This window comes from Lissotriton helveticus, chromosome 2_2, assembly GCF_964261635.1.
Source record: "Lissotriton helveticus chromosome 2_2, aLisHel1.1, whole genome shotgun sequence".
NCBI classification, from domain to species: domain Eukaryota; kingdom Metazoa; phylum Chordata; class Amphibia; order Caudata; family Salamandridae; genus Lissotriton; species Lissotriton helveticus.
In genome coordinates this window covers 373668733-373687766 of record NC_136060.1, presented here as the reverse complement: position 1 = coordinate 373687766, position 19034 = coordinate 373668733, and the positions used below count along the sequence as shown (strand labels likewise).

Genomic DNA, 19034 nt, shown 5'->3' with positions numbered 1-19034 from the left:
ATAGCAATTATAAGGCTGCCTCTGCTGTGTCTGTGCTCTTCTTCTGGGTAACTGAAGCCATGGACGGAATGGCCTGTTCTAGAAAGAAGGTTCACTAGATGGAACATTAATGCGCACAAAGTCGGTTGTAATGAGCGGAGCGAAAAATGTTACTTCCCCTCCGGTCCATTTCTACTCTCATCTTTATTTGGTTCTCTCCTCTCTCATGTTCATCTTTTCTGCACCTCTTTGCTTCTTCTCTCTATGTTCCCTCCATCCATTTATATTTTTACCCTTTACTCTCCCTGGTTTTCCTCCTTTCCCTTACTGCTTCTTCCTTCTCTTTACCATTCCCTTTGTCCTTCACTGAATCCCCCTCTACTCTAACCAGCTCCTCTTCCCAGACCCTGCTAACTCTATCTCCTGTTCCCTCCTTTGCTGTTCCTTCCTTCCTTCTAGTCTCCCCCTCTCGCTCCTGTTTTGGCTTTCTCTCTTCTCCTGATGCCCCTCCTCTCTCTCGCTTCCCTTCTCTTGTCTTCTTCCCTCCCCCTACTCTCTGCTCTTTCCTCAGCCCTTTTGACTCTTCGCCCTTCCTAGCACTTACAGCATGTTGCAAAGCGATTCAGCACCTTCCTCCATTTCCTGTTCACTTCCTCTCCCTGCTGTATCATTCTTTCCTCTTCTATTCCCTCCTTCCCTCTCTGTTCACTTCTTTTGTCCAAATTCTTCCTTCCCTCTGTCTCATTTCCTACCTTTGACTCTTCTGTTTTCCTCTTCCCTCCCTCCGGCTCTCCTTCCCTTCCCTGCACCTTGAAGACTCATTGCTAAAGTAGGAAACATCATCTTCCCTCCAGCCTTTTCTCTTGTCCCCCTCTCTTCTCTTTTGTCCACCCTTCTCCTGTTCCCTCCTCTTTTCTCCCGCTCCTTGTTACACATTAAATACCAGCTGAAGAAACTTGCAGTTTCTCCTCCAAGAAGGAGCACAGTCTGGTAGATATGTAGATCACGCCACCTGCTACAAACATGATGCCTCAAACTCTACTACAATCAAGACTACTAACATGTCTCATGCTTGTTTTGCCTCAAATATGCTTTACAAAGTGAGAGTTGTAATGGAACTGTGTACAAGTGCCTGCAGTCAACATCTCAACGTTATCTGGTTTGCATTGCGTGATATTATCGGATTGTTGTAAATCACTTGTGCGGAAATAATGACCCTTCAAAACGCCATAATAATTTTTGACTGTGGTAGAAAACCTCTACCACTGTGCTTTGTTCATCAGTCTCTTCACCAAATAATCTATCCGGGTTGTGAAAACATATAATTAATTCATCAACATTGACTGTATGGTGTAAATCAGTAAGCAAATAATTTCCTCGTTTTATCATCCTTCTTATCGAACAATAGAATACCCAGCTTTGCCCATGTCCTCATGTCGGTAAATTGGGATTTGCCCACAATGCAAGACACACGAAGTGACCTCAGCAGTTGCATAAACAAGAAAGCTCTTCTGCCTGATCTAAACTCAACAGAAGGAGTCTAATACATAATTGATACCGTGTTATATATGCTCTGCATCATTGCCACTGATTTGGCCCCAGGATCTGGCATGGAGCGACACCGCGGGAGGGATTCAAAATCCTATCAGGAGGTCTCATTCATTTTTAAGTACCTTCGTGTGTCATGACCTGGAATACAGTTGTTATTGTTTTTTTTAAAAGGGCACATTTATTAAAGACTCAAAGACGTCAACACATTTAAATCCACAGGGTTTTCATTTGCTTATTTTGGGACTGGGATAGCAGAGAATTTGCATGACGTCTTTGTGGGCGCTATCATTTAGATAATCTGCATGATAATCGTAGCATTCATAGCACCCAGATGCGGGGTCCGGGACGGTGTTGTCCTCAAGAATATATGAGGCAATATGTCCTAAGTGATACGATTCACACAGCCTTTCAAAATGCAATCAGTATTAGTGAATGGAATCAAAAAGGGATTGAGATCAGTAAATTTAGACAAACCATGAAGGTTTATTAAAATAATAACGTACTATACTGAGAGATAAAAATATAGCAGTATCAGTGGTTTCTCTGTTTCACACTTTTCAGTGCACTACGTTCAATTTTCCAGTTTTTAGGTCTGGCTAGAGACTGCTTTAGCCATCTTCTGCGGCTTCTGTAAACATAAGAAATAAAGGCATAACAAATTATAAAAAATATTACAGAATTTTCACAAAAAGAGGCTTTGTTTCAGGCTTCTTCTGTCAATGGGTAGTCACATGTAGTTTGCCTGTTATTGCAGGTGAAATTGGCCAGCAGTTGTATGAGTTCTCCTTTATAAGGGTCTCTGTGTTATGTTGTCTTAATGTTCTGCATGCGAGTGATCGCTTGCCCCCTTTAGGCATTGCTTCAATGGAATGTCACAAAGTCATTTTAGAAAAACCCAAGAAACAGCATTGTGATGATGTAGTGTAATATTTGCTGGCTAGACAGAACAAATAGTCTTGTAGTACTTATAACTAACTAGGAAACTGCACTGGATTTTGAGGGGAATACTCTCACCTGAATGCGATGATGCGGCGGCCATCTTAAATGAGGGGATTGCTCTGACAATCTAATGTGTTTCACCACCGATTGTTACATTGATCACTGGTCTGGTTTTTTGTGCTTGTGGTGTGAGTTACTGTTTTAGGCATTAGCATTAGGCATCTGCCTGCATTTTCCCTGAATCAGGGATGTGACATTTTGTTACTCTGTCTTTCGTGACGCAGGTGTATCATGTCAGTGTGCATGCACCCCTAGTGCCTTCAGTGATTGACTGCTCAGCTGTGCACCCACCTGCCCAGTCTTCTGCTTTCCAGTGTCCTGTCAAGCCCCTCTTCTGCCATTGCTCTCATGTATATTCTGCAGTTTTCCCTGTGCGCCTGCACAGCATTGGTCGTAGTGAGTGGAGAAGTGACCTTTGCAACAGCTCAATCATCCGGATAACACAGGCGGCTCATGGCCATACGGAGAAGCTGTGAACTGGAAAGTGTGCACGACACAGAGTGCAAGCAGTATGTGATGAGTGTAGAAGCAACCCTTCCCCGTCGCCTGGCTATTGGTTGAGGATGGTGGTGTGATGCCAACCTCCTGCTCCCAGTTGCACCTCGTTGAGCTTTCATTCAGTGGCTCTTTGGAATCCTTGGATTTGTTGTAACTTAGAAGCCGAATAGGCATGGAGAATGAGTGATCTATTGAGAGGGGCCGTAAGACTGGCAGACGTGTTACAAGCACCTAGGCACTAAAACAGATTTATCCGTTTTTTGGGGTCCCAAATGGGCATGACGCCAGTGTGATTTCACCCTGTGGTCAGAGAACATGTGGGGCTGCTTATCTAGAACACAGCAGCACATACATGTTCATTTCAAAGTTACTCAAACAGTAATGGGTTGTTATGTTGTCATAGTAGTTGCAGAGGAACATATACCTAAGTTCTGCAAGTCCTGAAAGGTAATAATATATTTATTACATCCTCGAATTTGCCCATCTTTCCAGCTGTGCATGCAGACCATCAATTAAGTAGCATGAGTCGAACCTATAGGCCTTTCCCATTATTCTATTTCTATGTTGCTGCTTCATGTGAGAAGCCGCCTCCATGTCCCTCTTCCATGACTTGCCCCTACCCACTTACTGCCTCTCTTGTCTTCTTTTATAAAATACTGATTCGCCCCTTTGAGCGGAAGTCCATCAGCTTTTTGGACGCCGCCGTCCTTCCTCTGTGGACCCCTTTTTATGTCACGTTATTTTGTTCCTAGTCCTCGTTCTGATTCCCCCTTAGCCTTTTTTTCTCTTTCCTTTTCTTTTTTTTTGTCCAGCCGGTCTGACACGCTTTTCTTTCCAGGTTGTAATAGGCATAGAAAACAGCACCATTTCCAGTTTCTGTAGATATGCTTTATTTTTTATATCCCCCATCGCAATAGTAAGGACTTGCGAGTCCCTTTTTGCACATACCAGACTCAGTAGTCAATTCTCAGACCAGATTATATTCTTCAATGAACTGAGACTTTACAACATAGAGAATCTTATAATACATAGTCTCCATTTTGGGTTTGTAAGTAGTGAGTTTTCAGCTCCGTGTTTATGTCAAGAGAACACACTACCCTCATGCTTGTGTTGTTCTTCCATCTGCAAGGTTTAGCTTTGTAAACATGCTCTTTTTACCTTTCTCAAAGTTGTACAAGTCACACAATCACATGATCTTTTACTATTGCATGTCAGTTCCTGAATACAATGAGACCACGATTGTTTTTGTGGTAAGGCCATGTAAAATAAATTATCCATATCCTGGCTTAGTGCCTGCAAAAATGACTCATGCCAGACGTCATTTGTGGTTTTGCTACCTCAAAATTACTCATAAATACATCCCATTATACAATCCTTGTTTCATCTCTCAGCTGAAAGGGGATATGTTACACATGTTAAAGATCCAGTCGAGGACCTGCAGACTCTGCAGCTCTTATACATAGTCAAGAAGGGAGTGTGACTCGCGGGATGTGAGAAGAGGAAGTGACGGACTAGAAATATGGAGCCACCGTTAATTCATGACTTGAGGTTAGGTGCTTACAAGGTAGCTTTGTCTCATTTGATGATGGTTATAGTCACGTCTATGCTATCTATATCATTTAATAATTTATTCCATAATTATTCCAGTGCGTTATACCTTCCATGCACAGGTGTACTTAGTATTCAAAGTGTCCCGAATGGTTCTCTTTTGGTGAAGAATAGTCTTCAAAGATTTGATACTAGTACTTGATTATCTTTTTTTTTTTTTTTTTTTTTTTTTTTTTTTTTAAAACCTTTATTGAACAATGAAAGCTCACAAATACTGGCCTACAACCCCGCGGGCTGGCCAGAACAGAATAGTCGAATAACCAGCATACAAAAAGAAGATCTGCACAGGATATAACATCAGGAGCACTGGTGAAGCCATAAAAACCATCGAGCGTTCAGCAAGAGCAGGATGACAAAGGTTAATTTTCTAGCACGGGGAGGGGACCAAAGGAATAACGGGCCGTATATGAGAATACAAGGGAGGGACCGCGGCAAGCCGCCATTTTATGAACACAACGTAAGAAAATGAAGCCATATAATCAAATCCAGCAAAGGACAGAAACAGAATCAGACCATCAAATAGCGACAGTGGCAACAGTCAATCGCGCTCACCCACCTCCGCCCCTACCCGAACAAAGAAGACGTAATCAAAAAGCCCCATCACAAAGACTATGCAATACGCACCCCAACGGAAAAAGGGGACCTCCATAAAGGAGCAAGGGAAAAAGGGAGAAAAAGACAACAAAAAGGAACACCCGCCAGACCATGCACCCCCAGGGGGAAAAACAGGACAATAAAACCGGCATGCGATGTAACAGAAACACGATACCAGAATAGGCAGCGAACCACAATCAGCCACACACCGGAAGAAGGACAGAAAACCCCTGGGGGAGATTCGAGGTGACAGAGTCCCGAAAAAGGGAATACACAAGAGCCATAGAACAAAAAGGGGAAAATAAGGGGGGAAAAAGACCCCCCGAAACAAACAGACCCCTCCCACCCACCCCTAAGCCCACCCTGCACCCCTGCAGAAGGCTACGGCCAACCCCCCCCCGCAGCGTGCCTGTCGCCCTAAATGGAACCCGAAATTTAGTGGAGCAAGAAAAGTTGGAATCAAAAGACAAAAAAGGGGGGGGGAAGGAGGGGAAAGAAAGAAGGGAGTAAAGACATACAAACATATACACGGGGGAGGGCCAAAGACAGGAGTAAACGCACCCATCCACCCGCCCGGGTTAAAGGTCCAAGTCCTCGGGAAGCCAAAGAGTATCAGGCCAAAGTCCAGGAGCACTAACCAGTTACACAGAACCATATCAGGACACAGAGACCATCCAAACCGTTCATAAGCTACTGCATATAAGAGTCAGTTTTCATCAGCCCTGACCCTTTTTATCCAAAGCAGTAAGGGTCCGATCCAACGAGGACCCTGCCAAAAAGAACAGAAGGCAGGCAGCAGGAGAGTCCAACGGCAGTCCAAAAAAGTCACAGGAAGAAAAGCACGGAAGATCCAGGAAAATCACAGAATGTAGCAAACGATGCAGGCACAGTTCCAAGGATATGTCCATAAAAACCGACCCATCCGGGCCGGCACAGGAGACGTCATAGGGCAGTGGTGATTGAGAGGGACCAGGAGAAACATGAAAGTCCGGCAAAACAAAATCCAGCTCCCGGGCCAAGGGCAGAGGAGGCAGCACAGGAGGAGAAGGCGCCATCAGGTTGCGCACCTCCGGGGCGGCAGCCGGGGCCGAGTCCGCCAGGAGAGTACCAGCCACACCCCGCGATATCAATGCCTCATCCGGTCGTGGGGGCCCGGGAGGCCCGCAGTGAGGAACCGTCTCCAGAGCCAGGAGTGGCGCGGCCACCGAGAGCCGCCAGGATAGCAGGATGTTCAAGATCCCCTTAAGTGCAGGAAAACCTTCACAGTATCCGACACCCGGGCCTTGCGGCGGGCCCCCAGTGCTCGTCCGGGCCCGGCCCAAACAAATGGGGTTGGTCGCCATCTTGAGAGCCCGAACAGGCCGCGCGGCCAACAACCTCCGCCGGGGCGGCAGTCAAGCAGATGAAGTCCCGCCGACAGGCAGAAGAACACCCCGGACAGGAAGGGGGGCCACCAGAAGAAGGGGATTCGCCAGCCCCCCAATGCCGCCGGTCCCGTGCTCCGAGTCCGGGCGGCAAAGAACAAAATGGCCGGACCGGAGAACAAAGGGGGAGGAAGCTGATCACACGAGGAACCCCAATAATGAAGGGCAGCGTCACCATCCAAGGCTGCCGCCACACAGGAGTCCCTCAGCCAGGAACCTCCGGCTCACACGAACAGCGGCCCTCCAATCACCTCCAGCGCGCCCCGAAGGGCAAGCCCGCAGGCTGCATCCGGCCCAGGAGCCGGGATGAAGAACCAGGCCAGTCCGCCCCCGAGTCCCGGGAATGGTCGGGGGCACTGCACCGGACCCACAGCAGCCAGGACAACCGGAACAAGTGGTAAGTGCCTGCAGTGCGTCGTAGTAGTACCACACAGCAAGGAGGGCTTCCCGGGGCAGGATAAATGCAGGATAAATGCGAAAAACACAGGCGGGCGAACGGAGCCGAGCTAAAGCGCGGCCATCTCGGTCGCGAGCTAGGCTCCTCCCGTACTTGATTATCTTAATGTAATATGTACTGGTTTCTTGTTATGTTATGTTATGTTAAAATTACTTCTAAAGCGCACATACACCCTTTTGGTTTCATGGCGCTGGAGTCGAAAGAACACTACCACTAAGTGATTCATTCGTACGCCTGGCGGAACAGCCAGGTCTTTAGAAGTTTCCTGAACTGAGAATAAGATGTCAACGATCTGATATCCAGAGGAAGAGAGTCCCAAAATTGAGGGGCCAGGACCGCGAATCATAGTCCCCACAGTTTCTTGTGTTTAAAAGGTGGAAAAGCAAGAACATTAAGATGGGAAGACCTGAGATCCTGAGAAGGGAGGTATCGCTGTACCCGAGAAGACACCGGTCATTTGCCATGAAGTGCTTTGAAGGGGATGCATCCCAGCTTAAATGCACCGATGTAGTCTTTTCATCAATGGGGTGACATGGTGCAATTTAGGCTGGTGGTAAATTAGTCAGGCAGCCTGATTTTGCACAAGTTGTAGTTGTAGTCTTTTTGATTGGTATGCTGGTATACCAAAGTAAAGTGATTTGGCATAGTCAATATGAGAAATGACTAAAGCCAATACTACTCGAGTCAGGGCTTCAGTGTTAAGGAATCTGCTTATCTTCCTGATCTTGCATAGCTGATAGAAACAGGAAGAAACCTCTGTCCCAATCTAGGAGTTCATAGACAGGTCACTGTCAATTGTGATGCTCAGGCTTTTAGTTGAACAGGTAGGGAAGGGAGGAGGTTTCCCAATTCGGCCGGCCAGAAGTTAGAGTTCCAGGGGTTTGATGGCCCACCGATTAAGATCAGTTCTGTTTTATCTGGGTTTAGTTTCAGGTGGTTACTTTTCATCCAGCTGCTTATGTGTCGCATGCTGGATTGGAAGTTGGAGACAGACGAGACCCAATCTTCAATGTCAAAGATCAGTTGGAGATCGTCTGCATAGCTGAAGGTGCAAACCTTCCTTTCACCTAGGGAGTGAATAAGGGGGAGTAAGTATAAGTTAAAAAGGTGTGGTGAGAGGGAAGAACCCTGCGGCACCCCACATGACAATTTTACCCGTAGAGAGGAGAAATAGGCGAGGTGTACAGCTTGAGAGCGATCCTCTAGAAATTATATGAGCCACTTAAGAGCCAGGCCTTGTATCCCAGCATTGCTGACACGGTTGACCAGAGGTCCATGTTCGACCATGTTGGATGCTGCAGAGAGATCGAGAAGTACCAGGGCCTAGGTAGTGTCTCTGTCAGCCCCTTTTGTTAGTTCGTCGAGGACCATCAAAATGACACTCTGTAGAAAAGGAAGGCCGGAAGCCCGCCCGGTGTGGGTCAAGGTAATGGGATTGCTCAATAAAAGAGTTGAGGCAATTTACCACATGGGCTCCCAGGACCTTGGCTAGAAAGGGTAGTAGGGAAATGGGGCGATAGTTCGTAAGAACTGAAGGGTCGGCCCTTGTTTTCTTCAAGATGGAAACAATTTCCAATGCTTTAAATACATTTGGGACAGTGCCCTGAGTGAGGGAGTTGTACAGAAGCGCAAGAGGAAGTGCACTTATTAAAACAAGTAATAGGAAACTAGGCTGCTAGCTTTACGGAAATCGAAAGCATTAAACCAAATGAAACCAGCCTTGATCCCTCACTGGTTGCTGCTTAAATATAATTTTTTTTTCTGTTGCTCACTCCTAGTTCATATTCTGTTAAACCTCTTAACCTGTGTCTGCAGAGCTTCCACATTGGTCCACAAACTTGTTCAGAGTTTTAAAATTATTCAAACAAGATTTTCATAAATGTTATTTAAAAAAACGATGTGGTGTTTACACTTCTCAAATGGTTAGTTATTTGAAGCTTTTATCGGAATGGCATTATTTGTATGAGGCATCCTATCTTTTTTAATGCATTTTGAAGTGTACACCTTCATCAGTGATTTTGTTTTATGACAAACATTTTAAACCTTATTCCTACCTCTAAAAAAAGCAACTTTTACATGATCAACAATCTTAATAGTGCGATTGATTGAAAGAGACAATTATTCCAAAAGGAACAAAAATAATAAATACCTCATCATAACAACTGAAAAACAAGTTCACTGTAAAGACTTTACTATGAATTATGATATCCAGCTTGCAATCCACCATCCAGTCTTCTGAGGTTCTCTGCGTCCTGTGCCACGTGTTTTGCAAATCCTGTTTAATTTCAGGAATTTTTTATTGTTTGTTTTCAGACAAATCAAAACACACAATAAGCACATACGAAAGAACATACATGACAATCTAGGTAATACAGTCTGGGTAAAATGTCAGACACATGGGCTGTGGGAGCCACCTCAGATAATCTCCGTCATACAATAATGTACAAAAACATAATCTGTGTAGGGGAAATAAAGAGAATATAATAAAACAGAATATATAGCTAACAGTATGCATCTAATGGACTAAGGTATGCTTTGTCAGTATTTACTTACTTTTCAGGTACAGTGATCTAGTGTAAGGGCATCCCATTTAAGTGACTTGTTGGTCAAGCCTCCAATATTTATAATTCACGGCGGTTTATGTGATTTGAAGTATAGATCGAGGCTATCCCACATGTGTCCGAGGGGGGGTTTCCTTGGTGATTCTTGTTAAGATGTCCTGTTTTTGTTAAGATGCCTTTGTTAAGATGCAAATCCTGTTTATACCTAACTTTTTTATACTGCTAAATGTGCATGTCTGTCTGTTTTGGCTCAGACATAGCATATTGTCAATCACAATCTTGAGTTCTCTCTGAGTGTTTTTCAGCAATATCCTATGCTGTAGTCCTCCACGTTCACCTTTAATAAACGAGGTCTTTCAAATCTTATTCTTTTATTTGTCACATACAATTATGATTTTAATTTTGGTAACTAAAAATCCAATATATGTTCTAATATTGTACTGCAATTTCCTCCTTGTTAATGGGTTGGTACATGTTCGAGATTTGGAACTGTTAATGTTGCCTTTTGAAATATGTATTTTATGGAAATATCTTGCTACAAGAGAACCCTTATTATTATTAAGATATTTTACCACACTTTAACTACCTCGTTATTTGTCTAATGTAGTAAAGCCTGCACTGTCTTCCAGCAAATTGAGATATTTGATTATGGAGGAAGTCTGTATACTGAGATTCACCCTTCTGTGCTCCCCCTCCTAATCTGAGTATTATCACTTCAGGAGTTAAAAGCCCACTATTGGGCATGGCTAAGATGGCGGCTTAGCTGGACGTGATCTTCCGGAGGCTCGCCGTCCACGATCCCTGAATCGTCCCTAAAAGCGGCCCGATTTCCCTGGCACCACCAGTGTCGGCACCTGGAAGCTCCAGAGACACCCCTGGGGTGGCTGGGGACCCCACGAACGCCCGGAGGACGGTGAAGCGGCCGCCGAGGCGGCGAAGTGAGCGGTAGCCGAGCGAGGCGTGGAGGAGCTGCGGGCGAGCTCTCGCGGAGAGGAGGTAAAAGTAGCCCTCCCCCCACGTCCACGAGCCCCGATTGAGGTACCCAGCGTCCCGCTGCCTGCAGTGCGGGTCCGGAGGGAGCGGCCGTTGCTATTCGGCCGCGGAGCCCGGAGGGGCGCTTAGCGGAAGGAGGCCCCTACGGAGGCGGCTAGGAGCAGTAGGCAAGGTCCCGGCTTGGGCCTGTGCGGCAGCGACGAGCCGGCCGAGGGCGACGTCCCGAAGTAAGGGACACAGCTGAAAGAGACTGCAGGCGGGCGATGAGCAGCACATCGGGGACAATTATCGAGCCCCCCGACACCTGGGGACCTGGCGTTTGTTGAGGGGGCCGTGCAGGCGGCGGCGCCGCTCTGAGGCCGACGGTGGTGGCTCCTTGGCCAGGTTGGGGTGCAGGGCCGGCAGTGCCCCGTGGACAGCAGGCGGGTTCGGGGGGCGGCTATCGAGCCCCCGGGGGAGACCCGAGTGACAGGAGCGGCGACGGACCGGGGAGAGCCTGGAGGGCGCATAGCACGTGAACAGAGGAGCAGGAGGCGCTTGGGGGGACCCCGGAGAGACACGGAGGTGCCCACTGCGGCGAGAAGCGGCCATTGGGGGTGACCGGTGGCCTCCCCAGAACTGCACCAAGCGGAGCCTTGCTCCACAGCGGGGGAACCACGCGAGGGACGCGAGGCCCCTGACCAAGACGTGCTTGCCGTTTCTCGGCCGGATCCGCGCCGAACGCCGCGTCAGGCCTCGCCAACGAGGACAAGATGGCGTCCTCCAATCGCAAAGGGAACCGCACCATACCCGACATGATGTCCAAAGGACCTGCTAAGATCGACAAAAGCCCTTACAAACCAACTCAGGCGCCCCCTACCAGGGGCAAAGATCAAGATGAGAAGGAGGCCCCGGCGACCAAGGCGTTCATGGAGACCCTCTTCGCCTCCCTTAAAGAAGATATCCAAACCCTCAGACAAGAAATGGTTGGGATTACAAAGAACTGCGTCGAGATGTCGACGACCTCGGGGAGAGGGTGGCCTCCACTGAACTCGAGGGGCAGGCCAGGAGCGAAGAGGTGGAACACCTGCGACAGGAAATTATCCTTCTCAACGAACAACAGACGGAGCTCCAAGCTCACACAGAGGACCTCGAAAACCGCTCGAGACGGAATAACATCCGGGTCCGACATGTACCACCCGCAGAAGAAGCGGATGATATGACGGGGTATCTGCAGGCCCTGTTCCGCACAGTGCTCGGCGAAGATGAGGACTTTGAAATACGCATTGATAGGGCCCACCGTGTGGGCCCGGCTCATCGAGCTCGTGGCCCCCCACCAGACATCTTGGCTTTTCTACCGGATTACCTCCTCAAAGAACGCATACTGAAAGCGGCCCGCCTCAAACAACCTCTTCAATTTAAAGGCCACGATGTGGAACTATTTCAGGACCTTTCTGCTATCACCCTGCAAAAGCGACGGTCCTTCAAAATGGCCACCGCCTTCTTACGCAAGGAAGGAGTTCAATACTCATGGGGGCACCCCTTTCGGTTGATCTTCAGGTGGAATGGGGCCCTCCACCAGCTACGATCCCTGCAGGACACTTGTGCCCTCCTGGACCTTCCACTCGAAGAAGCCCAGAAAGTCGAGGAGGGGGAGGTGCAGACGTCGGGGGCCCTGTCCAGGTCCCCGCGAGTGACAAGCGACGGCTGGCAGAAAGTGCGAAGAGGACGCCCTTCCAGAAAAAACCTCAACCCGAATCCGGAAACGGTGGCACAGGAAAAGGCTGCTGCGATCCATGAAGTCTCCAAGGACACTGGTGCTGACTCTTGACTGCCTGGAATGAAGGTCATGTTCAGCTAAGTATGGCGATACGATTTGGGGATGGGGCGGGGGTTCTCGAGCCGTCGAGCCACCACTGCCACACAACCCGTCCACTCTTTCCTGTTCTGCAGGCCTGGACAAACTTTACATAGGCCTGGGTTAATGTCTACAAGTTGGGGCTTTCTGTTCCACAGTACGTTTTTGTTGTTTCTGGGGGGTGTTCAAGGGGAGGGAGGGGGGGTGTTGGGCACAACGTTTTACCTCTCACAGTAGGCTCCTTGTGGGGTGGGTGGTGGACTGCGGGGGTGGAGATGGAGCGGCTAGGTTTTACTACTGCGGTACAGGGGGGAGGGAGTCTTGTCATCGCTGCGGGGTACGGGCGGCCACCGCGGGTGGGGCAGAGAGATGAGAGTACGCCACGGGGCAGCACGGGGCGGGGATCAGCCTCTATAGCGGGAACACCAGGAGTTGCTCTATCATGCCGCTGACTATAGGGACCTGGAATGTCAAAGGACTTAACTCACCGCAGAAACGCCAAAAGGTCTGGAAGTACATTCTGGACCATCATTTAGATATAGTGGCTCTGCAGGAAACCCACCTGTTGAAAACTGAGGACCATCGTCTTAAACACAAAAAATACCCACTCATTAATAGGGCCTCGGCCTCCACTAAGCAGAAAAGTGTAGCTCTCATTTTCAGCTCGAGTGCCCAATTCCAACCCACTGCCACACTCGGCGACAAGGAGGGGAGATGGCTGATGCTTAAGGGCCTCCTGAGGGGTAGGATGTGCACCTTTCTAGCGATTTATGCTCCCAATACTGGGCAAAAAGTTTTCTTGACTTCACTGCTGGGGAGGGTAACCGACTTTGCGGAGGGCCCCCTATTCCTCCTGGGGGATTTTAACCTGGTCTGGCTTCCTACACTTGATAGCACACACACACGTCGTTCCGACATGGGTACCTTCCCTGAGTCCATCCAGACACATATGGGGGATATGGGCCTCTTGGACACTTGGCGCGCTTTATACCCCCTCACGTGCGATTACTCCTTCTATTCGCATGTGCACAGGTCGTATTCGCGGCTGGATTACATCTTTCTGAGTCAGTCCCTGCAGGGTGCCCTCCAAGATGCCAAGATTCTGCCCATCTCGGTTTCTGACCACGGTATGTACACAATCTGCCTCTCGTGGCTGGGTCAGGCTCCTCGACCGCCCCGATGGTACTTCCCTGAAGCCCTGATGAGGGATAGAGACTCGGTTACGCAGCTCAGGGACTCTATCAGGGAATTCTTCTCCCTGAATAGCCCAGAAGAGACCTCTGAGTTTAACACATGGGACGCTTTCAAGGCGGTGCTGCGAGGCAAATGCATAGCGCTTAACTCAGCTCTAAACAAACAGAGGGCAAAGGAAAGGGAAAGCTTGGAGGAGGAATTGGAGGCCACTGAACGGATCCATAAGCTTACACCCACTAGGCAGACACTTCGCACCCTAACGGCACTCAGGGGCAAATTGCGAGCCATATATAATGATAGGGCAGAATTCACCCTTCTCAAACTGCGCAACCTCTCCTACACTCAGGGCAACAAAGTAGGGAAACATCTAGCTAGGCAACTGAGGGACGAAAGGGAGAAGGAATACATTGGGGGTATTCAAGACAGGACGGGGCAGCTAATCCATAGAGATGAAGACAAGGCGGGACTCTTCGGAGCCTTTTACGGCACGCTGTACACAGCGGACGCCCTTGCCTCGACCCACCAGCAGGCCTTCCTCAAGGATATTCCACTTCCACAGGTCTCCCAGGAGTGGAATGCAGCCCTCGTCGCGCCTATCACTCAGGAGGAGGTGCAATTAGCCATTAAGACACTGAAACCTCATAAGGCCCCTGGTGTTGACGGGTATACTGCGGTCTTTTATAAGACATTCGCGGCGGACATTGGTCACCACCTTGTCCGACTCTTTAATAGGATGGCCTGGGAGGGTGACACTCCTGCCTCAATGGCGGAAGCGGTAATCTCAGTAATACCCAAACCAGGTAAGGACGCCACTTGCTGCTCCTCCTATCGGCCCATTGCTCTCCTGAACATCGACGCGAAGCTGTACTCTTCCATACTGGCCAAGCGATTGGCTGATCTCATGCCACTTATTATTCATCCAGACCAGTCTGGCTTCATACAGGGGCGCCAAACGCACGATAACACCCGTCGTATCGTCCACCTAATCGAGAAGGCTAACAAGTTTAATATCCCGGCGGTCCTGGTCGGCCTAGACGCCGAGAAAGCATTCGATCGGGTGGATTGGAATTTCCTGTGGACCACACTGGGGGCTTTTGGCTTTTCCCACAAATTCATACTAATGCTTCAGGCCAATTACAGACATCCAAAATCTAGGGTCTCCATAAACGGTGTACAGTCTGCCTCATTCTGCCACTCCAGGGGGACCAGACAGGGCTGCCCTCTGTCCCCCCTGTTGTTTGCCCTTAGCATTGAACCCCTGGCTATAGCAATAAGGGAGCACCAGGGGATTGAAGGTCTTCCGTTCACCGGGGAGTCCCATAAGATCTCCCTCTTCGCGGACGATGTCCTCCTCTCCTTACCTTATTGTGGAGAAGCGTGGCTCAGTGGTTAGAGGCGGCAGACCCGGAAGCTGAGATCAGCCGTGGACCAGGGTTCGATTCCCTGCCTCGGCGGGTCTCGGGCTCAAAAATTCCACGGACTCGACAATTCTCGCTCCGGTGCCTACTCGACTCACGGTGTCACACTCTGCGACTCTGGGCAATAGCTTGCTTATTCTCCACTACGGCCCCTCGCGGCGGGATGCCTGGCTTTCACCTTGTGAATACCCTGCCGGGGTATCTCACAGGGGAATACCAGGATGGGTTCCCTAAGCAAGCGCCTTGAGACCCCTGGGTGATTCGTGCGCTATATAAATCGAAATACATTTACATTTACATCTAACCCGATGGGTTCACTCCCGCTCCTGCAGGACGTACTTAACTCCTTTGAGAAAGGGCGGGCTTTAAGATTAACCTGACTAAGTCTTATATACTTAACCTGACCCTCTCCCACGAGCACTCCTTGCGGCTCCGATCCCTAACGCCTTGCGTGGGCGACCTCTTCCTTACCATATCTGGGGGTGCAACTGAAGCCGTCCCTGGAGAAATTATATGCAGCTAACTTCCCCCCACTGCTCTCCCGCATCCAGGTGGACCTAACGAGATGGAAGCCGCTCTTTCTCTCCTGGCTGGGGCGCATACACGCTGTTAAGATGACGCTGCTCCCCAAGCTGCTATACCTGTTTCAGGCTCTCCCCATAGAGCTGGGGGAGGAATTCTTCAAACGAGCAAAAACTATGATCCTGCGCTTTGTCTGGCAAGGGGGGCGGGCTCGATTCGCTTTTTCCATGCTTCGGCGCCCACAGAGAGAGGGGGGAGCAGGTCTCCCTGATCTTAAGCTCTACTATAAGGCGGCCCAGCTACGTATATTGATCGAATGGTCGCAAAAGGAGTCGGAGAAGCACTGGCTCCATATGGATCGCAGCATAGCGGGTCGTACGATTTGGGACCTAATATGGCGCGAGAAAAGGGACAGGCCCCTCAACGCATACCTCAGTACCCCAACTCGCACTACTCTTAAGGTATGGGACACGGTAGCAACACGGGAGGGGTGGACATCCTTCCCATCACCATTCACCCCATCCACTTCTCCTCCTTATTCCCACCAGCGCTCCTAGAAGGACCCTTTAACGCATGGAGGGAGGGGGGTTGCCTCGCACTGACACTTATTTCATAACTATGACCCCCTTACCTTCGAGAACTGCACGAGAGACTACGGAGTGGGAAGCCAAGAGAGGTTCCACCACACACAGTTGTTGCACTGGGCTCTTGATCCACGGGTTAGAGAGGGTGCCACCAGGCCGCTCACTGCATTTGAATCACTTCTCATTAAAACTAAGTCCATGAAGGGGGCTATTTCGGCCATATACAAGCTCCTACTATCCACAGACGTTGCACCGCGCCCACGATATATGGCTTGGTGGGAGGGGATGGCCCAGCGCGACATCTCCGAGACAGACTGGACTCACCTATGGTCCGATATCTTCAAATTCAACCGCTCCACTGCTCTAAGGGAAGCCCACTTGAAAGTAATGTAGCTTGCTAAAATCTTCCCCGGCACTTCTGATCGCTGCTGGAGGGGGTGTGGCCTTTTGGGGGACTTCCAACACATCTGGTGGGACTGCCCCTCCATTCGGCCCTTTTGGGAAGAGATCGTAGCGCAGATCAATACCATCCTGGGATACCCCGTCCCGGTTTCTATGACTGAGGCCCTACTTGGCATTAGGGACCCCTTACTGGAACATCAGACCAGGGCCGACAAGAGAATTATGTGGCTCTGCCTGTGGGCTGCTAAACTAGCTATTGCGGCAGCATGGAAGAAAAAGGTGGCGCCGGCGATGTCCCTATGGCACTCTCGCCTCTCGCCTGTGGCACCTGTTGAGCCTAGAGCGCATGTCTGATATATCCCGGGAAGACTTCAAGAACTTTGCATTCCGATGGGGACCCCTTGTCTCCTTCCTTTCGAAAGGTCTGCCTTCCGCAGTTTGCCCCCCCACGGTTAGGGCCATGCATCTGTTCCAACTTTGAGGTAATTTATGTGGTCGAGATCCTACTGTAATGCACCACCACCACTGGGGAGGGTGGGGAGGGAGGGAAGTGGGAGTTGGGGGGGAGTGGGGGTAGGTTGGGTTTTCTCCTTACTTCTTGGTTGACTCTTCATGTACTGCATAGCTTTGAGTCTGGGAGCCCCACGGGGGTTCGCCTACTGATGGCATACACAGACACTTGATCGGGGAAGGTAGTTTAAGAGACACAAGCAGCGCAGTGACGCTCATGAAGGAACGTTACTCCTGGTGCTCATTCCCCGCATTGGACACGGAAACTACATCCCGACTACCTCGAGGCTGAACTCCTGGTATTTTTGGCCACAGATGGGGCTGGGGTATGATGGGGAGTGTGAGAATCGTGCACATGTATGTGTCAGTGGACGTGAGCAGCAGGCTTTGTTTGACGGATACCCCTGTGAGGGCATATTGGCGGATTGTGCCTTGAGTCTAGTTTTGACAAAAATGCAATAAAAATTATTTTGACCAAAAAAAAGCCCACTATTGATTTGAACACGATGTTATTGCTTCACACAAATGAGCTTAACCTTGATAACGCAATTTGTTCCTCATGCAGATGTTTACAATTTTCATTCTTGAATTAGTCTCCACTGGCGTTTTGTCCAAACTGATTAGCAGGCTGCTACATCAAGATGGCATTCTGGAATGTTATGGCATGGTTACCAGTGGCAGGTGAAATAACACTACTTTCCTGCCATTCCCGCTGACGCTGTCGGCTGCCTCATTGCTCCTCTTATACCAGCAGTCGATGAGCAACAAAGCACAGGTTCCCCACCTAATCCAGGTGCTGTTCTCATGCTATACCTTGGATGAGAAAAGTGCCTGTATTGGCCTGGGTGGGCTGGTCTGATGCTCACTCAGGCACAGGGAAGCGTGTGTTTTTTCTTTTTGGAGAAACATAAGTGCACATGTCGGTTTGGTCATATTAAGATGGCCAGCCAAAACGACATGCGCACTTAACAGTGCCCACCACTCCTCCTCCCTACCATGGCCCGACCTGGCCCCACCCCTCACTCATCGGCTTTGCGGCTCAGACTGTGATAAATAAAATGGTGATAACATTGTTTTATTATCATTTTATTTATCATATGCTGTCTTTGAGCAGTGGGGCGACACTCCTGTGCCATTACGGAGGAGCTGCCCCTGGGTTCCATACCTGGATCCCAGTGTGGTCAGTTGCTGGGTTGGTACTATTATCAGCTGTACACTCTTGAATAAACCCACGTTTATAGGTGAATTGGATTAGATTTCACTATTTCTCCTTATTGGCCATTTTGAGCTGCCTCATTTGTGCAGTAGCTTGGCAGCATACCCAATGGCTCTTGAGGGCTGCGCCGTTGATTCCACTCGTTCCCATCGGCCATCACCATTTTGAATTCCATTAAATGAGTAACCTTGAGTTAGTGTACTAATAATAATCGTAGTTTAATGCACTTTAGCTGTAATTGAGTGAAAGTAAACACTTTCCAGGTTCTATATCTGGGTCAAAAAATACCATTAATCACTAAAGAGCATTTGGCGGCTCAGCCTCTCTCAAGCTGATGGCAGCTTATCACACGTGTTCAAAAAGATTCTGCCTCTACCTATAACTAAAGAATGACATTAGGACCCCGGAATGTTCATCCCACGCTCCCGCCCACTTTTTATGGGTAAAGTTATGAGAAAACGAGTAACAAACTAATCAGAGTATCTCCCACATCTCAACCCTAAGTGCCGACCAAACTCTGCCCCATCCCCAACTATGTGTGCTTCAGGCTTACAATGCATTCTGGTGAAAGTTTGTGTTGTCATCATATAACTCTTTCCCACCTTACCTGAACAATCCTCACACTTCAGATGCCTCAGTGATGATATATTTTCTTCTGCATCAGGGTTCACTGACTGAACATAGCTA

General features: G+C 49.0%; 1 protein-coding gene across 1 annotated transcript in view; it reads left to right on the top strand.

Moving 5' to 3' along the window:
- Window positions 1–19034, top strand: part of GRK4 (G protein-coupled receptor kinase 4) — a 384904-nt gene that overhangs the window by 187485 nt on the left and 178385 nt on the right. The gene's annotated exons all lie outside the window — the stretch shown is intronic.